General features: G+C 43.0%; 1 protein-coding gene across 4 annotated transcripts in view; it reads right to left on the reverse strand.

The window, feature by feature from the left end:
• Window positions 1-22122, reverse strand: part of SENP5 (SUMO specific peptidase 5) — a 50937-nt gene extending 28815 nt beyond the window's left edge. For 3 of the 4 annotated variants that reach the window (XM_055316346.1, XM_055316343.1, XM_055316345.1), the window contains exon 1: window positions 22009-22122. The gene's annotated coding sequence lies outside the window, so the exon portion shown is untranslated. Of the gene's footprint in view, window positions 1-21336; window positions 21639-22008 lie in introns of all 4 variants that reach the window. The other variant, XM_055316344.1, reaches the window with a different exon arrangement.
• Between the last annotated feature and the right edge of the window lie 3142 nt (window positions 22123-25264).

Genomic DNA, 25264 nt, shown 5'->3' on the forward strand with positions numbered 1-25264 from the left:
TGTAAAGATTACTTTAAAAAAAGAATAAAGATGAACTCTATGAACTAACATGGAATGATTTCCAGGTTAGGTGAAAAAAGTAAAGTTCAAATAAGTACTGATAGTATGCCACCATGATAGTGGCACACAGATACCAACTGCAAGCTCAGAGAGTTCACAAAACCACCCTCAGGTTTGATAATTTGCCAGGACTCACAGAACTCATCACTATTATATTCACAGTTATGGTTTATTAAAGTTAAAGAACATGGATTAAAATCAGCCAAGTGGAGAACCACACAGGGCAGAGTCCAAGGGAAGTAACAAATGTGGAGCTTCCACTTGTCCTCTCACCATGGAGTCAGGACAGCTTTACCCTCATGACAATAGTGTGTGACAATACTGCCAATCAGGAAGGCTCACCTGAACCTTGGTATCCAGAGTTTTTATTGGAGTTTTTAGGCGTAACTGATGGCCCGCATGACTGAGCTCAGTCTTTTAGCTACTCTAGAAATTCATTGATACCAAAGTCATTTCCCTAAATCACCATACCATTATTGGTCTCTTCAGCATGGATAACCCCCAAACTCAATCATGCTGTCCATTAGACTATTGGTGATCCAGGGCTCCCCGGCAAAATCTGTTAAGACTGCTGGTGATCCAAGGCCCTCAAGCAAATATGGACATTCTAATCAGACATGACATTCCAAGGGCTTAGAGACTACCTCCCAGAAGCCAAGGATAAAGGCTTTCTTTTGGGCAAGGTTAAATTCTTTATCAAGCAACCACCTTTCATAAAGAAAAAATAAGAAAACATGTATCTGCCCTTTTGTGCACCCCCCAAAGACAAAACAAAATAAAAATACAAACATGAAGAGGATAAACCAGAAACTAATAAGACTAGTAACAGAAGGCATGGTTGATGTGAATGGGATGAAAAGAATGAGGAAAAGGAAAATGGTAGAGGTATGAGAGAGGAATGGCACTTCTCTACGCCTTTTTGTAAAGTTCTGACTTTAACAACCACGTTAATGCTTCATATACTTAAAAAATATACAAATAGGATCAACCAGAATGCAAAAGGGAATCTAAATTGAAATACAAACAACAAATAAACCTAACTATATGACAAATACATAACTACATTGAAAAAATAGGAAAAAATTAGCCAAATTTTAGAAATATTTTGACTGTACAGGACCAGAATCAAAAGAACTGTATACAAACACTGTCCTTTAGTTAGCAATTTATCTTCACAGAGCAATGAGTTAATTTTGAAACTACTTTGTTGGGATCCCTGGATGCCTGCCTTCAGCTCAGGCTGTGGTTCTGGAGTCCCGGGATCAAGTCCCGCATTGGGCCCCCTGTATGGGGCCTACTTCTTCCTCTGCTGGTCTCTGCCTCTCTCCCCCCCCCCCGCCCCCCTGTGTCTCTCATGAATGAATAAATAAAATCTTCAAAAAGGAAGGAAAGGAAGGGAAGGAAGGGAAAGAAGGGAAAGAAAGAAAAGAAAGAAAGAAAAGAAGTAGGGATCCCTGGGTGGCGCAGCGGTTTGGCGCCTGCCTTTGGCCCAGGGCGCGATCCTGGAGACCCGGGATCGAACCCCACGTCGAGCTCCCGGTGCATGGAGCCTGCTTCTCTCTCTGCCTATGTCTTTGCCTCTCTCTCTCTGTGACTATCATAAATAAATAATAATAAAAAAATTTAAAAAAAAAAAAAAAAAAGAAAAGAAGTAAAGAAAGACTACTTTGTAAATATTCTATTTTTTTTATTTCTTTTTAATTAAGTAGGCTCCATACCCTATGGGGCTTGAATTCACAACCCTGAGATCAAGGGTCGCACAGTTTACCACCTGAGCCAACCAGGTGCCCCAACTTTGTAACTATCCTAAAGTTGAGTAAATAGGTAAATACGTTATAGATAATTAGAGCTTGATTTCTCTCCATTGGGCAGCCTAGGTGGCTCAGCGGTTTATGGCCCGCCTTCAGCCCAGGGCATGATCCTGGAGACCTGGGATTGAGTCCCATGGTGGGCTCCCTGAATGGAGACTGCTTTTCCCTCTGCCTGTGGTCTCTCTCTGCCTCTCTCTGTGTCTCTCATGAATAAATACATAAAAAATCTTAAAAAAAAAAAAAAGATTTCTCACCATCAATGAAAGGTGTTACAAATAATGAACAGAGTGAGACAGGTTTGAATCTATAATGACAGAATGAAATCAGAAGTATCGTACAGAGGGATCCCTGGGTGGCGCAGCAGTTTGGCGCCTGCCTTTGGCCCAGGGCGCGATCCTGGAGACCCGGGATCGAATCCCATGTCGGGCTCCCAGTGCATGAAGCCTGCTTCTCCCTCTGCCTATGTCTCTGCCTCCCTCTCTCATTCTGTGTGACTATCATAAATAAATAAATAAAAATTTAAAAAAAAAAGAAGTATCGTACAGAAAAATAAAGTATCATAGGGACTCAAGGTTTTATATACACATATACACATGTATATTTATTTCCTAGCTCTGTCCACTTAGCCTAGAAGCAGTAACATCCCAGTAGGAATGGGCACCCCTAGCACTCAGATCTTGGTTTCTAAATATTATTCTCCACTTTAGAGAATGGCTAGTTCCAGAGCTGGGACAGAGGAAATAGATGAGCCTGGAGTATCATTATAATGCCAGAAAGTAAAAAAAAGTGTTAAAGAAATAATGACGTATCAAAAGGACATAGGAGCCAACTTGAAGAGACTCATAATGGCCAAAAACTGAGCAACTGTATCTATAAGGACAGTAAAAGACTATAACTCAAAAATAAAAGAAATACCCTAAGTTTGTAATAATATAACTGACTAAATAAATGAGAAGGGACAGCTCTTCCTTACACAGAATTTCAACTTAATAAAGGAAGAATGGAATCAGAAAAGTTACAATGTTAAAATTTGCAGCTCAGAAACAACTGACTCAGGCAAGAAAATCAGATGCAAAAATAGTGACAAGATACAGTCTCAAAATATCTTCCACAAGATACTTAAAATAACAAAGGAAAAATTGCACCTTTCAATGGAAAGGCCTGGCAAACATCACCTTAACCCAGTGATTGAAGTTAACATCACTACTAATAAGAAGACAGGACGTCCATATGCCTCCTGATGTGCACAATGTCACTGGTAGGACATATAAACTGTAAGATATAATAAATGTATAACCTGAATTTAATTATAAGGAAACAGATAAACCTACGGTTAGGGGTGGATACTCTTTAGGATAATTGGCCAATACTCTTCAAATGTGTCAAATAAGGTCACGAAAAACAAAAAGACTGAGGACCTATACCGTATCAAAGACCTAAGACTAAGAAGACTGGGCAACTAAGGCCTGGATTGGATTCTAGGCCAGAAAAAGGAGCTTTGTAGGACAACTGACAATCTGAGTAAGGCTTTTAATTAAGTTATAATTAACAATATTATTATCCAATGTTAATTTCCCAGTTTTAATCCACTGAAATTACATAGTAACACCGGGAAAAAGCTGGGTGAAGGGTATATAAATTTTTTTTTAACTTTTTTGAAAATTTAAAGTTATTTCAAAGTGAAAGTTAAATTTTTTTCTTAAACATTTAAAATTGTGAGGAAATCTCCCAGGGATCCCTGGGTGGCGCAGCGGTTTGGCGCCTGCCTTTGGCCCAGGGCGCGATTCTGGAGACTCGAGATCGAATCCCACGTCGGGCTCCCAGCGCATGGAGCCTGCTTCTCCCTCTGCCTATGTCTCTGCCTCTCTCTCTCTCTATCATAAATAAATAAAAAAAATAATAAAAATAAAAATAAAAAAAATCTCCCAGAAAGCACAAAATGAGAGATCAAAAATAACAGAGAAAGGAAAAATTAAAGGATCAGGCCAGGAGATCAAGATACAAATGAAAGTTCCAGAAAGATAAACTAAGAAAGCACAGAAGGAGGGAGGTGTCAACTACCTAATTCAAAATAATTCTCATAATTAAGGGACATGATTTCATACATGGAAATAACCTATTAATAAATGAAACAGACCTATACCAAGGCATATCAACTATGAAATTTCAGAACACTGGAGGCAAAAATAACCTCCTACAAGCTTTTGTGGGGGATGGGGAGTGATGAGTTGGAAGTAATGACATATATATGTTTACATTGTGTGTACACATACACTATATATAAAATAGAAATACATAGATTCTGGTCCAAGATGGTGACCTCTGAACTCACCTTCTCCAGAGACAAACGAAATCTGCACTGATTTATAGAGCAATATCTCCTCAATAAGAACTAAAGGCTAACTGAAGAGCTTTTGCACAACAAAAGGAGAACGTAAGACAAATGGAGACAAGGTAACAAGGAGAACTCCCTACTCCAACAGGGTAGGAAGAGATAGTAGGAGAGACCAGGAGCAGATTCAGCTGCCCTGGGGGCAGGAAAAAAAAAACCACAGTTTAAAAGAGAAACCAATAAATAAAAGATCCAGCCCTAGAACCGTGGCAAACTTTGGGGAAGCTGCTGGAACTCTCGGAGGCTGGCAAGTCCCATGGTTTACACTTCCCCCCTCCACCTTGATTGCACACAGGAGCAGGGTCTGGGTGCACAGCCAGCCTGCTGTCTCAGCAAGCCTAGGCCCTTAGCCCACACCAACCCCAGATGCCCTGAGGCACAAACTGTTTAAAAGAGCAACTATAATATAAAAGGAACTAGCCCAGAACACTGTTAAATGTGGGGAAGCTGCTGGGACTCTGAGATGAAGGGACTAGCTCCTGCCAGTTTACAATCCCCCCTCCCCTGTGACAGCATGGATGGGGTCAGGGTCTGGGTGTCCAAAAATATTCTACCTGGCAAGATTACAATTCAGAATTGAAAGAGAAAGTTTCCCCAACAAAAGTTAAAGGAGGGGCAGCCCCGGTGGAGCAGCGGTTTAGCGCCACCTGCGGCCTGGGATCGAGTCCCACATTGGGCTCCCTGCATGGAGCCTGCTTCTCCCTCTGCCTGTGTCTCTGCCTCTCTCTCTGTCTCTATGAATAAATAAATAAAATCTTAAAAAAAAAAAAAAAAGTTAAAGGAGTTCACCACCTGGCCTCACAAGAAACATTAAAGACGGGATCCCTGGGTGGCGCAGGGGTTTGGCGCCTGCCTTTGGCCCAGGGCGCGATCCTGGAGACCCGGGATCGAATCCCACGTCGGGCTCCCGGTGCATGGAGCCTGCTTCTCCCTCTGCCTGTATCTCTGCCTCTCTCTCTCTCTCATTCTATGTGACTATCATAAATAAATAATAAAAAAAAAACCATTGGTTTAGAAACATTAAAGAGACTTAAGTGGAAAGGAAAAGCAATCATTAGATATAAGAAAATAATGAATTAAAAGATGTAAAATATAAAAACATGTACATCAAATGTGGAGGGGGAATACACTTAACCTTAGCCAAAAAGCCAAGAAGTGATGTGGAGGGGGAATAAATCAAGTTCTTTTAGAATGTGTCTCAACTTAAATGACCATACTAATATATAATATATGTTGACTGCTATATACTCAGGATATACTTATATATAATCTCATGGTAATTACATACTCAAAATCTTTAAGAGACATACAAAAACATAAAGAGAAAGAAAACCAAATATAACACCACAGAAGTCACCAATCAAAAAGAGCAAGAAACAGAACTACAAAAATAATCAGAAAACAATTTTTAAAATGGCAATAAACACATACTTACCAATAATAATTTTAAACGTAAATGGTCTAAAATGCTCTGAACAAGACACAAAATGGCAGAATCAAAAAAACAAGACCTATCTATATGCTGCCTACAGTAGACTCATTTCTGACCGAAAGACACATACAGGAGCACCTGGGTGACTCAGTTGGTTAGGTGTCCAACTCTTGATTTCAGCTCCGGTCATGATCTTGGGGTTGAGGAATCAAGACCCAGGGAGGGCTCAGCACTCAGTGAGGAATCTGGTTGAGATTCTTTCCCCCTCACTCTGCTCCTCCCCCCATTCTGTCTCTCAAATAAATAAACAAAATCTTCTATTTAAAAAAAATACAGGGCACTTGGGTGGTTCCGTGGGAACGAGTCCCATGTCAGGCTACCTGCTTGGTGGGGAGTCTGCTTCTCCCTCTGCCCCTCCCCCCACTCTTGCTTTTGAAAATAAATAAAATATTTAAAAAAAAAAGACATATACAGGGGTGCCTGGGTGGCTCAGTCAGTTAAGCAACTGACTCTTGATTTCAGTACAGATCATAATCTCAGGGTTGGCAGATCAAGCCCCACATCGGGCTCTGTGCTCAGAGCAGAGTCTGCTTGAGATTCTCTCTCTTCCTCTCTCTCACCTTCTGCTGCTCCTCCTATTCACGCTTTCTCTCAAATAAATAAAAATTTCTTAAAAAATAAAAATAAGACATATACAGAGTGAAAGTGAAGGGATGGAAAAAGATATTCAATGCAAATAAAGTGGGAAGAGAAAAAAAAAACTGGGTAGCAACACTTATATCAGACAAAATAGATGTTAAAACAGACTGTAGAGGCGCCTGGGTGGCTTAGTCAGTTAAGCATTTGCCTTTGGCTCAGGTTATGATCCCACGGTCCTGGGATGGAGCCCTGCATTGGGCTCCCTGCTCAGTGGGGAGCCTGCTTCTGCTCTCTCTGCTGCTCCCCCTGCCTGTGCTCTCTCTCTCAAATAAATATCTTAAAAAAAAAAAAAAAAAACTAAAAACAAAGACTGTAACAAGAGACAAAGAAGGGCATCACATAATGATAACCATCAGTTGAAACAAGAGAATAAAACAATTGTAATTATATGTATCCAATATTGGATGCCCCTAAAATACAAAAAGCAAATATTAACAGACATAAAGGGAGAAATGGATAGAAATGTAATAACAGGAGACTTTAATACTCCCTCTTAACATTAATGGATAGATCATCATTACCCTGATACCAAAACCAGACAAAGACCCTCAAAAAGAAAACTACAGGCCAATAGCCCTGATGATCATAGATGCAAAAATCCTCAACAAAATATTAGCACACTGACTTCAAGAATATGATAAAAGGGGAGTGCCTGGTTGGTTCAGTTGATTAAGTGAATATCCTGAGCTGAAATTAGGTCCTGGTCTCATGGGTTGTGAGATGGAGCCCTGTTCATGGACAGGCTCCATCAGGTTCCTGGACCAGGCTCCATGTTCAGCAGGAGTCTGCTGGATATTCTCTCCCTCTGTGCCCTTTCCCCCACTTGTGTGCATGTGCACTCTCTAAAATAAGTAAATAAACAAATAATATTAAAAAATAAGAATATGATAAAAATGTCATTAAGCATGATCAACCAGAACAGGTTCTGGGGAGGCAAGGACGGTTCCCATATTTGTAAATCAATCAATATGCTATACCTCTTTAGCAAAATGAAGGATAAAAATATGATCATCTCAATAAAGAAAGAATATCTGACAAAATTTAACATCTGTTCATGATAAAAAAAAAAAACTCTCTACAAAGTGGGTTTAGAGAGACCATACAGAGCATAGTAATAGCCATACATGAAAAACTCAAAGCTAACATCATATTCAATGGTGAAAAACCGAGAGCTTTTCTTCTGACCAGGAACAAGACAAGAATGTCCACTCTCACCACTTTCACTCAACATAGTGCTGTTAATTCCCAGTCACAGCAATTACACAAGAGGTAAAAGACATCCTCATTTGTAAGGAAGAATTTAAACTGTCACTATTTGTAGGTGACATGATACTACACACAGAAAATCCTAAGGACTCCACCAAAAAGTTTTCAGAATAAATGAATTCAGTAAAGTAGAATACAAAATTAACACACAGAAGTCAGCAGTATTTCTATTCACTAATAACAAAGTATTAGAAAGAGAAATTAAAACATTTACAATTCCACCAAAAAGAATACCTTAGAAATAAACTTAACCAAAGAGGTAAAAGACCTTACTGTGAAAACTGTAAGACACAGATGAAAGAAACCAAAGATGACACAAACAGAAAGATATGCCATGCTCATGAATTGAAAGAATATTGTTAAAATGTCCATACTACCCAAAGTAAACTACAGATTTAATGCAATCCCTATCAAAATACTAAAAGCATTTTTCACAGACCCAGAACAAATAGTTAAATTTGCGTGGAACTACAAAAAACCTTAAATAGCCAAAGCAATCCTGAAAAAGAACAACAAAGATGAAGACATCATAATTCCAGATTTCAGGATATACTACAAAGCTACAGTAATCAAAACAGTATGACACCAGCACAAAAAATAGATCAATGGGACAGAATCAAAAGCCCAGAAATAAATCTATGCTTATACGGTCAATTAACCAACAACAAAGGAGATGAGAATATACAAGGGGGGGGGGGAGTCTCTTCAATAAATAGTGTTGGGAAAACTTGACAGCCACATGTAAAAGAATGAAACTGGACTACTTTTTATACCATACACAAAAATACATTCAAAATGGATTAAAGACCTAAATGTGAGATCTGAAACCAGAAAACTCCTAGAAGAAAACATAGACAGTAGTTTCTTTGACATCAGCCATAGCAACATTTTTCTAGATGTCTCCTAAGGTAAGGGAAACAAAAGCAAAAATAAACTACCAGAAGTACACCAAAATAAAAAGCCTTTGCACAACAAAGGAAGCCATAAACAAAACATAAAGGCAATCTACTGAATTGGATAAGTATTTACAAATGAAATATCTAAAAATGCCCAAGATCACTAATCAGCAGGGAGATAGAAATCAAAACCACAAGACCTATCACCTTACACTTGTCAGACTAGCTAGGAAAAAACAAACAAGAAATTAAAAGTGTTGGTAAGAATGTGGAGAAAAAGGAACCATAATGCACTGTTGGTGGGAATGTAAATTTGTATAGCCACTGTAGAAAATGTATTAAAATTCCTCAAAAAATTAAAAATAAAACCACCATAAGATCCAGTAATTCCATTACTGGGTATTTAACCAAAGAAAGTAAAAACACTATTTGGAAAGACACAGGCATCCCTTTTTACTGTAGCATTATTTACAATAACCAAGATAGGAACCAACCCAAGTGTCCCACTGGTAGATGGGCAAAGAAGATAGAGTCAGTATACATGTGTACACACAAGAATAGTAATCAGTCATAAAAAGAATGAAGTTTTGCCATTTGTGGCCAGCATGGGCGGCTCAGAGGTTTAGCGCCACCTTCAGCCCAGGGCCTGATCCTGGAAACCCAGGATCGATCCCACGTCGGGCCTCTGCCAATCTCTCTCTCTCTGTGACTCTCATGAATAAATAAATAAAATATTAAAAAAAAAGTTTTGCCATTTGTGATGATGTGGATGGACCTAGGAGGTATTATGCTACATGAAATAAGTCAAAGAAAGATAAATACCACATGATTTCACTTACATGTGGAACCTAAAAAAAAAAAAAAAACAAAGAACAGAAACAGACCCATTAAAACAGCGAACTGACGGTTGCCAGAGGAGAGGAGTCAGGGAATAAGTAGGAGATAGAGGCTTCCAGTTACACAAAGAATCACTCAGGGGAATAAAAATCACAGCATAGGGAGTAGTTCATGGTATTATAATATTATGGGGATAGATGTTAGCTACACTGGTAAGCATAGCATAATATATAAACTTGTTTTATCAGTGTTGTATACTACCTGAAACTAACATTGTGTGTCAACTATACTTCAATTAAATTTAAAAATATAAAAATATATATTTATATAAAATTTACACATAAATTAACTTACTCATTAATGTTTATATAACTATGATTATACTGTAATTCATATATTTATGTATTGCACAAACTTATGTAAGTTTTTTATTTGTATATAAAATCAAGAATAAGAATGGCAATGAACTTAATATATTATAAACTAGAAGATAGGGACACCTGGGTGGCTCAGTGGTTCAGTGTCTGCCTTTGGCTCAGGGCATGATTCCGGGGTCCTAGGATCAAGTCCTGCATCGGGCACCTTGTGGGGGAGCCTGCTTCTCCCTCTGCCTATGTCTCTGCCTCTCTCTCTCATGAATAAATAAAATCTTTTTTAAAATAAATAAACTAGAAGATAAGGTATTAATGCTTTCAAAGGTCTGAGGGAAAATTAGTTTCAACACAAAACTTGCAACTCAGACAAATCATTGATCAAAACAGGGTACAAGGGGATCCCTGGATGGCTCAGCGGTTTAGCACCTGCCTTCGGCCCAGGGAGAGATCCTGAGGTCCCAGGATCGAGTCCCACATCGGGCTCCCTGCATGGAGCCTTTCTCCCTCTGCTTGCATCTCTCTCTCTCTGGGTGTATCTCTTATGAATAAATAAAATCTTAAAAAAAAAGGATAAAAATAAGGTTTTAAGAGGTAAATTATCAAAATACAGAACTACCATCCACCTTTTTCTCAGGGAACCACAGAAGAAAGTACTCTGACAAAATGAGGGAGTAAATCAAGAAAGACCTGAAACCCAGGAAATGAGATCCAAAACAATATGCAAGCAAGAAAAATACTAAAGAAAATAGTCAAAGATCACGGAGTGACAACTGTGTCTCAGTCCTAGAGAGCCACCAATCCAGAAGAGGTCAAAAGGATTTGGGAGAGAGGTCTCCAAATATGTGAAATTCATAGAATTTCTAAAGTATCTGAATGAGGGGCACCTGGGTGACTCAGTGGTTGAGCCTCTTTGACTCAGGTTGTGATCCCCTGGGTCCTGGGATTGAGTTCTGCATCAGGCTCCCTCTGCCGAGCCTGCTTCTCCCTCTGCCTCTCTGTGTCTTTCATGAATAAATCCTTAAAAAATTTTTTAATTTAAAAAAAATTTAAAGACAAAAATAAAGTAAGGTAATTAGGGACATGCTGGTTATACTAAAAGAACAGCCTAAAGACTTGAAAGAGGCTGCCTCTGGGAAACAAAATGGTGGAAAGGGGCAGGATTCGGGGAACTAAGTCAGGAAAGAAGGCCACAGGTCCTCTTTCAGAATGTATTTTTCTACTTAGTCCTTTTATATAGTACTGTATACCTCATTCTCAACTAGGCATGATTCTCCCAGTCCAGAGACTGTTTTACCCTCTCCACACCACATAACTAATCTTCAGTTATCCTGTTTTTATGTATAGGGAGAAGAAAATGTCAGATCTGAAAGTATTTTTTTTCTTTTTTTTGGGAAGTACTTTTCTTAAAAAGACTTTCAAGGGTGTCAATGTCAATGTTAAGCATCTAACTCTTGGTTTCAGCTCAGGTTGTGACCTCCAGGTAGTAAGATTGAGCCCTGCAACAGGCTCCATCGTGTGCACACTCTCACTCTCTAAAATAAATAAATCTTTGGGGGGGGGCGGGGGACGACGACTTTCAATCCGGTATTTTTTTGTCTCACCTTCACCTCCACTTCCACAGTGTAAGACACAACTAATCCTGAAACTTTTAAAAGGTTCTGAAAACAAACATGACTACTTATTGGCTTTCTCCACTTGTTGCTGTAGGATTCAGCTTTCTCAAGTCTGCTAACCAGTAACCACCAGTCTTTTCTGCTTTCTAGCTTCCAGAATGTTGTTATTCTCACTGTTCCCATTCTTTGTCATTTGGGTTTAAAAAAAAAAAAAAAAAAAAACACTACAGTTTTTTAAGTAAGCTCTATACTCAACAAGAAACTTGAACCCACCACCCCAAGAGCAAGTCCCATGTTGCACCAACTGAGCCAGCCAGTCACCTCTCCCTTTTCCACAACTTTAATGGAGTTTTCAGGTTGGTGAGGAATTAAATGTGTACATTCAACCCAACTTATCATAATATACTGTTGAATGAAAAAAAAAGTTGCTAAACAATATATGAGCCCATTTTTGTTAAAAGAAAAATAATATATGTATAATTTAGATATTTACAGAGGGAAAAAATGTCTAAAGAATTTACACCAGGGATACCTGGTGGCTCAGTTAAGCATCTGAATCTTGGTCTCAGGTCATAATCTCAGAGTCATGAGATGAAGCCTCACAAGTCTCCTTGAGATTCTATCCCTCCCATTTGCTATCACCCAAATAAATAAATTAAAAAAATAAAAAGGAATTTACACCAAACTATTAATACTTCAGGCCCACAATTCCTTTTTTTTTTTTTTTTTTTTAGATATATTTATTCATGAGAGATACAGAGAGAGGCAGAGACATAGGCAGGGGGAGAAGCAGGCTCGCAGGGAGCGAGCAGGGAGTGCGATGCAGGACTCGATCCCAGGATCACGCCCCGAGCCAAAGGCAGACGACCAACCGCTGAGCCATCCAGGCATCCCAGGCCCACGATTCCTAAACAGTGTGCCAAGGTAACCTGAGGTTCTGCAGTAACTTCACGGGGATGTTATAGGCATTTCTAAATCAGAGGGAAAAAACGATATTCTTTATCTATCATACCTGTCAAGAACCCTACAAATTACCAGTTTAATATAGTTCAGTTTCAAATTAGATCCTGGTATATTCATCTTTGTGACATCATATCTTTGCAAAGCTGAGGTTTTGTTGGTTGCTGTGATGACTAAAAAATTAAAAAAAAAATACTACGCAAAAATCTATTTAGAACAGGAAATGTGGGTGGGTAGTGTCTAATAATTCCAAGGTTTGAAGTTCTGTAGTGCCCAACGAGTACATTAATTGTGGTTAAGAATGAACTAAAAACCCAAATTGCCTTTTAATTTATGTGTATTTTTTTAAAGATTTTATTTATTTATTCATAGACACAGAGAGAGAGAGAGAGAGGCAGAGACACAGGCAGAGGGAGAAGCAGGCTCCTCACAGGGAGCCCTATGTGGGACGGATCCCAGTACCCGGGATCACGTCCTGAGCCAAAGGCAGATGTTCAACCACATAGCCACCCAGAGTCCCCAAATTTATGTGTATTTTTTAAACTATTATTTTGCTAAACATACTAAGTTATTTAGATCTAATTACCTAATGCATTACTTAACTACTACGCCTAAGGACACCATGAAAAAGACATTAAGGGGACCATGCACAAAAAAAGTTTGGCAACCTCTGGTTTAGGGTACTCTATTTTACTTCTTTATCAATGGAAAAAGAAATTTAAAATAAACTTCTCAATATGAAAGTCAAATACATTCTGTGTACTACCAACATAAAAGGAGATTTGGAATTTATTCTTCATAATACTTAAAGGTAATATAATCACTGGAAAAATCTTATCAGTAAGGTATTTATTCTATAAACATAAGCACACAGCACCTGGGTGGCTCAGCTGGTTAAGTATCTGACTTCTGCTCAGGTCATGAGCTCAGGGTCCTGGGATGGAGTCACAGTTGACTCTGAGCTCAGCAAGGAGTCTGTTTCTCCTCTGCCCCTGCCCTGCTCGCTCTCTTTAAAATAAATAAAATCTTTAAAACACACACATAGCTGCCTAATTATTAGTCCATAATAAATCTTTTTTTTTAAGATTTTATTTATTTATTAGAGACAGAGAGAGAGAGAGAGTGGAGGGGGGGGCAGAGGGAGAAGCAGGCTCCATGCAGGGAGCCCGATGCGGGACTCGATTCCAGATCTCCACGATCACGCCCTGGGCTGAAGGCAGCGCTAAACTACTAAGCCACCAGGGCTGCCCCAATCCATAATAAATCTTGGCTGAAGAAAGGGGAAGAGAGCAAATAATTAAGATTTTAAAAATCCTACCAAATTTGAGAAACCATCTGGATTGTACCTTAAAAAATTAACCGCTCTAACTTACTTCTGATGTGGTTACATCACCGATAATGCTGAAATTGTAAAAATGTACACACACCTTTTAAATTTCAATTCAATAAATGAATTTTTATAAACATGATAACATCTGAGCATCCAAAAAAATTATTATAGTCTAATGGAAGAGTCATTTGAACAGGTATTCACAAACGTGATGAAGAGAAGGTAACATTCAGTTTTTTTTTTTAAGATTTATTTATTTATTTATTCGAGACAGAGAGAGAGAGAGAGAGAGAGAGAGAGAGAGAGAGAGAGAGGCAGAGACACAGGAGGAGGGAGAAGCAGGCTCCATGCTGGGAGCCCAACACGGGACTCGATCCGGGGACTCCAGGATCGTGCCCTGGGCCAAAGGCAGGCACTAAACCGCTGAGCCATCCAGGGATCCCAACATTCAGAGTATTACGGGACTATATGGCAAAAGGGTCAAGAAAGACCTTTCTAAAGAATGAGACAAAGGATGAGAGTTATTAGTTGAAGAGAACAGATCAACAAAAGCCCAGGAGACGGAATGCAATAGTCAAAGGAACTGAAAGAAACTTAGTATCACTTAAAGGAGAACCTAGAGAGGAACAGAAAAGCTAAATTAATGATACTGCTACTTAATAGAAAGGTAGTGTCAAACTACTAAAAGACAAAAAGGGGTACATGACCAGATTTATATACTTAAAAAGTTCATTCTACTTGCCCTGTACAGAATGGCTAGCAGAAAACCATAGCAAAGGAAATATGTTAGGAGGCTGTTACAGGTAAACGTGGGCAAGGTGCAATAGCCACTTAGATTAAGGGAAAATGGAGAGAAACAGCAAATCAATCTTCAGACTATTTAGAAGACTGTACATGAAAAGTAAGTTTTGCTATGAGCTACTAGGCAGATGGCAGTAAAATTTATATGGAACAAATGGAGAAAGATTAGAGGAAGGTTATACTGGCTGTGCCGTTAGTCTTAGACATGTTAGACTTGAGGGGACTACAGGAAATCCAAGTGGACACATATGGGTCAGGAAGTCTAAGAGGATACCATAGGAATTCCAGCTTAAGCTGGAATTTAGTTTATAGTAACTAAAGCTAAGAAACTGATAAACTCACTTAGGGAGAATCTGTAAGAGGTAGGAGCAAATGCACCGGAAGGCAGTATTCTGAGGAACTCTAGGATATAAGAGTGAGGTAAAGGAAGAATACTGCTTAGCAAAGGGAAGTGAGAAGAAATGAACAGAGAAAGAGGCAGAAAATTAGGTTAGTGTGGTGTCAGGAAAACTCGAAGTTTCTAGAAGGAGGGAAATGGTCAAAGGCTACTGAGAAGTCAATCAAAATAAGAATTGGGTTCCTGGCTGCATCAGTCAGTGGAGCATGTGACTCTTGATCTCAGAGTTCTGAGTTTGAGCCCAATGATGAGCAAGGAGATCACTTAAAAAAAAAAAAAAGGCAAAAAAAAAAAAGGCAAGATAAAGATTTAAAAGTCTTCATATGATTCTCATTGACATTTGTAAGAGAAATTCTAATACAATGGAGAGGACAAAACCAAGAATGGAGTGAGAAAGACAATATATAAAACTGCTAAAAAAAAAAAAAAAACTGCTCAAGAAGCCTAAGTAAATATGAGATCAGAGGGTTTTTGTTTTGTTTTTTAATTTTTATTTATTTATGATAGGCACACAGTGAGAGAGAGAGAGGCAGAGACACAGGCAGAGGGAGAAGCAGGCTCCATGCACCAGGAGCCCGACGTGGGATTCGATCCCGGGTCTCCAGGATCGCGCCCTGGGCCAAAGGCAGGTGCCAAACCACTGCACCACCCAGGGATCCGAGATCAGAGTGTTTTTAAAGGGAGACAGTTGTACATATTTAAATGCCGATAGCGTACTTTACTTATGGAAAAAAGATGGCAGACTGAACACATTTTACTCTTCCTCCCTCCTAAATCCCATTAAGATGAAAATAAAGCATCATTTTAACATCATTTTTTAAGATATGATTTATATATAATGAGATGTACAGAACAAAGGGTTTGGTTTTTTTTAAGCTTATGTATATAAACGAAAGAGAAGACAACAAAACCTTTTGGAAGTTGGAATGGGAATTGACTTAAAGACTGAAGAAAGTTAATCTTAAGCTTACAATGAGGAAAGTAATCCATTTTATACAACAGTGCTTCAAAACAGGTCAAAAATTGGCAGCAGCAGGTTCTATAAAAGGGATGTGAACACAGTGCTAAAAACAAGATTGGTCAAATCATTTAGGTACCCTCCTACTCCCCACAAAAACCAGCCAACTACCCCTACTCCACGGTTGCAGAAGCATGGAACATTATCTTCTAACTAGAACAGTACTATCCAATAAAACTTCTGCAATGATAGAAATATTTTATATCTACTCTGTTCAATATGGTAGCCTCTGGACACATACAGTTATTGACCCTTTGAAATGTGTCTAATGCAAATGAGGAACTTATACTTTAATTTTAATTATTAAATTTAAGTTGGTACATGTGGCTACTAGCTACCATATTGGACACTGCAGCTCTAGAGGGTACAGCAATGGACTATAAAACAATACTGGATTTGGAAAACACCTGGTCCAGTTGAGAATGAAAGTATCATATTGAAAATAGTTGAGTTAGGGATCCCTGGGTGGCGCAGCGGTTTGGCGCCTGCCTTTGGCTCAGGGCGCGATCCTGGAGACCCAGGATCGAATCCCACATTGGGCTCCCGGTGCATGGAGCCTGCTTCTCCCTCTGCCTGTGTCTCTGCCTGCCTCTCTCTCTCTGTGACTATCATAAATAAATTAAAAAAAAAAAAAGAAAAGAAAATAGTTGAGTTAAATGAACATAAGAGAGATTACACACTAAGGGCTAAGACTTCTCTCTCAGACTGCTGGAAGCCAGGTTATAAATAAGCTTCCAGCAGGAGATCTGAAGATTCTTTATTGAGGAATCAACTCACTTAAGAGAAAAGCCAAAGATACCACTACCAAAGGTTCTCCAATAAGAGTCCATCTAGTATGCCCTAAAATCAACAAATCCCAAGATACATCAGAGCACATATAATTAAAATTAAAAGCAATCGGCAGGGGGGCCCTCTACATTTCTACCCCAGTATTCTTGGCACTGCTGTTCTGTGTTCATGTTCACTAAATACCAACATTTGTTCAAATATAAAACACAACAGGGGCAGCCCCGGTGGCTCAGCGGTTTAGCATCGCCTTCAGCCCAGGGCCTGATCCTGGAGACCCGGGATTGAGTCCCACGTCAGGCTCCCTGCAATGAAGCCTGCTTCTCTCTCTCAACCTCAATCAATCTCTCTCTCTCTCTCTCTCTCTCTCTAATAAAATCTTAAAAAAAAAACACACACACACACAAGGAAAACAAAAACAAGCTTTCAACTTTTACGAGATACTAATTCCAAGACAGCCCTAAGTCTGAACAATCCTGAAGGGGTCCAATATTTGGGTAAAACTGCAGTGCAAACACTGTACAGATTAACGCAAGCAGCACTCTGAAAAAGTTCTTTTTAGCAGAGTAAGACAGTAATAGCTGTTCTATAGCAAATAAACGGGTGGGGTCACTCACCCCAGAAAAAATGAGAAAATGAACTGCTTATAGTAGAAAACAAGATTAAAAACAAAATAAAAACAAATAATGCCCACTGGCATCAGGGAATATGAATGAACTATAAAAAAGATCAAGATTGAGAACTAGAGGGCAGCCCCGGTGGCGCAGCGGTTTAGTGCCGCCTGCAGCCCGGGGTGTGATCCTGGAGACCCAGGATCGAGTCCCAAGTCGGGCTCCTTGCACGGAGCCTGCTTCTCCCTCTGCCTGCGTCTCTGCCTCTCTCTCTCTCTCTCTGAATAAATAAGTAAATAAATCTTAAAAAAAAAAAAAAAAAAGATTGAAAACTAGAGACTTACACATTTATGGTACCTATTGGTGATATTTTCGTCACAGCCACCAGATAAAAAGTAGATTAAGTATCCAGTTTTGGTCTCAAGTCCTCAGAGATATAGAAGACTGCCTCAAGGTCCAGCAAATGACTTTCACTGGGTCTTTTTTTTTTTTAAGATTTTATTTATTTATTCATGAGAGACATAGAGAGAGAGAGGCAGAGACGCAGGCAGAGGGAGAAGCAGGCTCCGTGCAGGGAGCCCGATGTGGGATTCGATCCTGGGTCTCCAGGATCACGCCCTGGGCTGAAGGCGGCACTAAACCGCTGAGCCACCCAGGCTGCCCTTCACTGGGTCTTCAAATTGTTACCCTCATCCTGCCTCTTTTTCTATGTTACATCTGTAATATCAGTTTAGATTGAATTTGGAACCCTGGGTCCACATTTATCCTTTTTAAGTACCTCTTCTTGAAAAGATTGCTCTATCAGAATCTGAAACACAACAGTTTGTAAAACCTCAGAATTAAGGTATTTCAGAAACAAAAATAAATAAAAAGTTTAGAGACTTGGGGTACCTGGGTGGCTCAGCGGTGGACCATCTGCCTTTGGCTCAGGTCGTGATCCCCGAGTCCTGGGATCAAGTCCCGCAATTAGGCTCCCTGCATGGAGCCTGCTTCTCCTTCTGCCTGTGTCTCTGCCTGTGTCTCTCATGAATAATTTAAAAAATCTTAAAAAAAAAAAAAGTTTAGAGACTCAATGACCTGGCCTTTCATTTCAGACACATACCATAGGTCTCTAGACTCAGATTTATGGACTACTTATTTGTTAACATGGTTTGTCTTATTTATTTATCTAAGTAATTTCTGCACTCAATGTGGGGCTCAAACTCATGACCCCAATTATCACGAGTCACATGCTCTACCAATTAAGCCAGCCAGGCACCCTGTTAACACGTTTTTTTTTTTTAATTTTTTATTTTTTTATGATAGTCACACAGAGAGAGAGAGGCAGAGACACAGGCAGAGGGAGAAGCAGGCTCCATGCACCAGGAGCCTGATGTGGGATTCGATCCCGGTTCTCCAGGATCGCGCCCTGGGTCAAAGGCAGGCGCTAAACCGCTGCGCCACCCAGGGGTCCCACGTTTTTTTTTTTTTTTAATCAGCAAGTTTAGAATACCCATTGTCATCTGGTTGTAGATAGTTAACATGCTATAAACAGGGTCACTTTTAGAAAATAATTCAGCATCCTCCTCTGGAGGATTTGTGATGTAGGGTCCATTTCTGGCTCTAGTAATAACACAAAACAGGAATACTAAAGCAGTAAGGAGGTTACTGAAGAAGAATTTGAGAATAAGTGTATCTCTGTAAAAGAGAATGTCCAACACTGCCTGAATGGCCTAATACCTTAGTCATTCTGAAAATATTACAAAAAAAAAACAAAACAAAACCCAGTCATGAGGCATTTCCACTATAAGAAAAATACACATGAAACACTGTTACCACCTAATCAGTTGATCCTTTCCAAGCATCCATCAAATACTTTTTTTTTTTTTTAAGATTTTATTGATTTATTCATGAAAGACCCAGAGAGGCAGAGACACAGGCAGAGGGAGAAGCAGGCTCCATGAAGGAAGCCTGATGCGGGACTCGATCCTAGGCCCCCAGGATATGACCTGAGCCAAATGCAGACTCTCAACTGCTGAGCCACCCAGGCGTCACTCTATCAAATTCTTTTTTTTTTTTAAGATTTTATTTATTTATTAGAGACAGAGAGAGAGAGAGAGAGGCAGAGACACAGGCAGAGGGAGAAGCAGGCTCCACACAGGGACCCCGACGTGGGACTCGATCCCGGGTCTCCAGGATTCTGCCCTGGGCCAAAGGCAGTGCTAAACCGCTGAGCCACCCGGGCTGCCCACTCTATCAAATTCTTTAAATCAGTGGCACATTATAACTAAACCAAGAAAAGAAAAAGAGACTAAAAATTCAAGGACTAGCTTAAATACTGAAAGCCTCCAATTACATTAAGTGTTTACAGGCAGTTAGAGACCTTCACAGAGCCCAGATCTCAAACTGCATTCCACTGGAAGCTGTCTAGTAATACAAAGTGATCATGCATACCAAGATGGAAGAAAGTGTTAAAAAAAAAAAAAAAAGGAAAGAAAGGGAGAAAGAAAAAAGCAGCCTGTGTAGAGTGCACTGGGTTTCTGATAAGCCAAAACAATAGCAAATTTTTCTTAAATTGGAATTTTTCCATGGCTTATGAAAGCATGGCATAAAAGCCTACTAAAAAGCTGATTTACAAAGTGATATAACTTTTATATAATTATGCCAAAAAACATCCAGAGCAACATTTGGTAGGAAATTTTACTGTAAAATCTAATACTTTCATCAAAAAGCTTTAAGAAATTTTAATGCATAGGAAGCCACAAGAACAAAATTATATTGAGCTACTGACTTACCGGATTTACCTTCTGGGCTCAAGGCGGTACAAAACCTGAAAGAGTATTTATTACTTACTGATTCAAGTAAAGTTACTCGTTAAGGGCATTACACTTCATCTTGGAGCCTGTTCATAAATATGTGAAACCTGCTGTACATCTGGGTCTCCAAAACATGAGTATAACCCGAGAAGCTATTTAAAAAAAAAAAAACACACACACACACACACAAACACCCAGGTCCTACTTCAGATCTACCGAGGCAGTGCCTAGGCACCTAGAGTTCTGTATTAATTCCCCCCCCCCCAAATGATTCCGATGCCCCGCCAGGTTTTGGAACCACTAGATTAGAAGGCCCTCGAGGTCCCTTTAGTATCCATGAGTTAAAACTCCCAATTGATAATTCTGTATCAAAGGAACTGGAGATTGTACTTGGCTAGGATGCGAAACAGCCATCATCATCATGTTCCACTGAGGAAAGGAAGCATCCTTGGTTTGGCTGACCAAGCATTTGTGAGAACAGGTGCTACTCAGATCACTTGACTGCATAACCCCCCCAACTCCCCCAACACCCCACTAACTAGGGTCTATTAAACTTCAGAGCGGGGTATGGTTTACTCTCTCCAATGTAGAGAAAGGCAGCTCCACAGGTTAACTCAGAACAGTGATGTCCAGCCACTCGGAGTCAAGCTCTTGTATTTATTCTCTGCGTACTTTCAACGAACATGAAGTGTTAATTGAACACCGTTAGAAGCAGAGGGCAGGGGTTCTATAAATATGTGCAGGGCATCCCTGGGTGTGGCTCAACGGTTTGGCGCCTGCCTCAGGCCCAGGGCCTGATCCCGGGGTCCTGGGATCGAGTCCCGCATCGGGCTCCCTGCATGGAGCCTGCTTCTCCCTCTGCCTGTGTCTCTGCCTCTCTTTGTGTGTCTATCACGAATAAATAAAATCTTTAAAATATATATATGTGTGTGTGTGTGTGCGCGTGCGCGCGCGCGCAAAGAAGCCCTTCTAAAGTGGGCCAAGGGGCAAATGAGGCCCCTCCAGCTTTATTTATTTATTTTTCTTTCTAGATGTGGCCCACTGGGCAAAATGATCTCGAGGAAGAAGCAAAACTGATTCAGGCTATTGCTCAGATACCAATAATGTTTTATCAATCAACATGAGACAGGTGGGGCGGCTAGCAGACCCTGACCTCTCCCTAACGCCGCGCAACCCAAAGCGGGCCCTGCAGTTAGGCTCCAACCACACTCCTCCTTGCCGAGCTTGGTTATTCTCAAAGACGTAATTAGGGACCTACCATCAGGTGTCCAGGATGCTCTTAAATCCAAAACCTTTAGTGGCGGACGTTCTGCTTTCTTCACTCCCCTTCGTTCTCCCAACTGATACGGGCACGAAAAAGCCCCGCTTTACGAGCGGCTAAAAAGGTGGACGGCTCTCGCTCGCGAGGAAAGCCGCTGCGGGCGGGCGGCTAGGATCTCAGCTCCGCTCCGGAGCCTCCGGCGCGGAACCGCATCGCCCCTCCCGTCCGAGGCCTCCCCCCGCGCGGCGGTCCGGCGGAACCGGCTGGCGCGGCCTCGGCGAGACGCAGGTAGAGACGGCCTGCTAGGAGACGAGCCCCCGTTACGGGCGCCGCAGCAGTGCGCCGCGACAGGCCCCAGGAGCGGGGCCCAAGGGGCCGAGGGCAGGAAGGAAGCGCCACGTTCCGAGCGGCCCAGCCCCGGCTTCCAGAGCGGCGGGCGCACCTCCGCAGCCTCCGGAAGGACGGCCAGCTCAGGCCGCAGAGGGAGCGGGAGGACGGCGGGCCCCCGGGCCGAGCGCCCCGCCCGCCCCCGGGAGAGCGCCGCGGGCTCGGGCGCGGGGGGGGGGGGGCAGCGCTCGAGGCCTCCAGGCCCGGCTGCTGAGCTGGCGCGAAGGGCGCGGGAATGGCCAGCCCGCCGGGTCCCGACCCGACACCCGGACCCCTGCTCACCTGGGTCCCCGGCTGCCGGCACCTGCCGCACCGCGGGTCCAGACACTGCGGCAGCTCAGCCCGCGGCCCCGCCTCCGCCAGTTCTGGGGAGCCCCGTCAGCGAGGAGGAGCCCGGCCTGCTCCCAGCGGCCACGGCCAGCGAGCCTCCGCGGGGCCGCGACGCCGGCGCCCACTGATCGCGTCACCGCGCCCCGGGCCCTTCCGCCTCAGCCCAGCCCCAGCCGAAGAGCGGAAGAGCGAGCCTGCGCCGGCGCAGGGGCGTGGCTCCGCCCCCTCCGCCCGCTTCCGCCCCCGCCCCCGCCGCCGCCCGGAGCGTGGAGGCGGTGGGAGCCGAGCCCTCGGCCTAGCGGAGGCTGACAGGACGCGTCTGGGCCGGGCCGCCGCCCTCTCAGTCTTAACCCCGGAAGGCCGGCGTCGCCCCGAGGCGCTTCCCCCGAGGGCGCAGCCCGCTCTTCCCGGCGGCCCGAGAACTCGCCTCCTGAGGCGGGAAGGCGGCCTCAGCCTGGCGTGCGGAAGCGGCCGCCCCTTGCGCGGCGTCTCTGAGCGCGGCGGTGAGGCGCCGCTTGTGTCGCGAGGCCTCGGTCCGTGGGCGGGCGGAGCGCGGCGCTGTGGGACCGCGGCTGGACGGAAGCGGCGCCTCCCGGAAGAGGACGCATCCGGTGGGGACGGCCGGGCCGTGAGTGCGGCGGCGCTTGCACCTTGCACCTCGCGCCCCGGGGGGCGGCCCGGGCCCTGGTCTCGTCACGTAGACTTTTTAAAATATATTTTACCGATTCATGAGAGACACATAGAGGGGCGGAGAAGCAGGCTCCACGCAGGGAGCCCGACGTGGGACTCGATCCCGGGACCCGGGGTCACGCCCTGGGCCACAGGCGGCGCTAACCGCTGAGGCCCCGGGCCGCCCGCGTCGACTGTACTTTCGGCTTCATTCTCTCGCCCCTTTCCTCCGGGACTCCAGCCACACGTGTGACACCCCTTGACCTTGTTCATCGTGTGTTTTGATATTTTGTACCGTCTTTGTCTCTTATTCACTGGATGCTTCATTCAGTTCGAAGGTTTTCTCTTGCCCTGTCTCTGAACGTCCTGATTTCTCGCTTCTGTGGTCCTCCGCCATCTGTCAGATCTATACACGGAGTTCGTAATTTTTAACTCTGTATGTTCAGGTTTTTTATTTTTAAATACATTTTATTTTTTTTAAAGATTTTATTTATTCATGAGAGACACAGAGAGAGGCAGAGGCACAGGCCGAGGGAGAAGCAGGCTCCCTGCCGGGAGTCCGACGCGGGACTCGATCCCAGGACCCGGGGTCACGCCCTGTGCCCTGTGCCGAAGGCAGGTGCTAAACCGCAGAGCCACCAGGGATCCCCTTAAATAAATTTTAGATTCCAGTTACCTGTTGAAAGTCTCCATCTGTTCATTTTGTTAATCAATCTTGTTTTTTTCTTTTGTTTCATCACACCTTTTCCCAGCCCTCCCCACTTGGTCCTTGTTTGCTAGGACATGTGGTCATCTGTTGGTCTGGGTCAGTCGTTCACTATTCTCTCTTGATTATCTGCCACATTTTCCTGCCACTTCACCTGTTCGGTAAGGTTTTCCTAGGAGCGGGACCCTGTGAATGAAAGAACTGCAACATTATCCTTGGCCTGTGGGGATTCCCCCTCCTCTGTTAGGCTGTCGCAGGGCTGATCACCACAGGCCAAGCAGGGATTGACCTCAGTCTTGGCAAGCTTGCTTTTTTTTTTTTTTTTTTTTTAATTTATGATAGTCACACAGAGAGAGAGAGGCAGAGACACAAGCAGGCTCCATGCACCGGGAGCCCGACATGGGATTTGATCCTGGGTCTCCAGGATCGCGCCCTGGGCCAAAGGCAGGCCCTAAACCGCTGCGCCACCCAGGGATCCCGCAAGCTTGTCCTCTTAGACTCGTTCTTCTTGTTCTTCCCTCAGGGACAGCCCAAGCTTTTGGTTTAAGAATCTGCCTCCTAAAAAAAAAAAAAAAAAAAAAAAAAAAAAAAAAAAGAATCTGCCTCCTGAGCCCTGAAAGACTACAGTGCTTCCAGTTCGTTCCTCTGGGGCTTTGGGCCTCTCTTAAGCTTAACTAATTCTGCTTCAAAACAGGAGTCCTGTGGGGCCACCTGGGTGGCTCAGTCAGTCAAGCAACCGACTCTTGATTTCGGCTCAAGTCAGGATCTCAGGGTTCGGGAATGAAGCTCCCTGCTGGACTGGAGCCTGCTTAAGACCACCCCCCGCCCCTTGCATGCGTGCGTGCTCGCTCACCCTCTCTCTCAATAAATCTTGTGAAAAAGATAAATGTCTTTATGGTTTTTAAAGGTTTGTTTTTATCAGAAAGGGACACAGAACATAAAGACTTCTAACTCGGGGAAACGAACTAGGGGTGGTGGAAGGGGAGGAGGGCGGGGGGTGGGGGTGAATGGGTGACGGGCACTGAGGGGGACACTTGACGGGATGAGCACTGGGTGTTATTCTGTATGTTGGTAAACTGAACACCAATAAAATTTAATTTATTAAAAAAAAAAAGGTTTGTTTTATTTGAGAGAGGGAGAAGCCAACTCGCTGCTGAGCGGAGAGCCTGATGAGGGGCTCTATCCCAGGACCCTGAGTTCATGACCTGAGCTGAAGGCAGAGCTTAGCTAATGGAGCCACCCAGGCGCCCCAAGAGATGAGAAATGTCTTGAGGTAGAGATTAGCCATGCGATTGAGGGCCATGTCCCTCTAATGGGGTATAATTTCCTAAGCACCATGACTTTTTTAAAATTGTGGCCCAGGAGCACCTGGGTAGCCCAGTCGGTGGGCATCCGATTCTTGGTTTCAGCTTTAGTCATGATCTCGGGCTGGTGGGATCAGGCTCTGTGTTGGGCTCCACCCTCAGCATGGAGTCAGCTTGGGATTCTCTCCCTCTCCTCCCCTGCTACCTCTCTCCAGACTCATGCTCCCGCTCTCTAAAAAAATAAATAAATAAAAATAAAGTTTTGGCTCAGTTCCATAGCTTCCAAGCAGGTCTCAAACTCAGAAAATGACCCACATGGAAAACCAGCCATGCACTGGAGATCATCTGCTTTCCAGTCAGGCCCAGTAGCTGATTAAAAGTTCCTCTGGGCGGGGATCCCTAGGTGGCGCAGCAGTTTAGCGCCTGCCTTTGGCCCGGGGTGCAATCCTGGAGACCTGGGATCGAATCCCATGTCAGGCTCCCGGTGCTTCTGTCTCTGCCTCTCTCTCTCTCTCTCTCTCTCTCTCTC

The sequence above is a fragment of the Nyctereutes procyonoides genome, unplaced genomic scaffold (genome assembly GCF_905146905.1).
Source record: "Nyctereutes procyonoides isolate TBG_1078 unplaced genomic scaffold, NYPRO_anot_genome, whole genome shotgun sequence".
NCBI classification, from domain to species: Eukaryota; Metazoa; Chordata; class Mammalia; order Carnivora; family Canidae; genus Nyctereutes; species Nyctereutes procyonoides.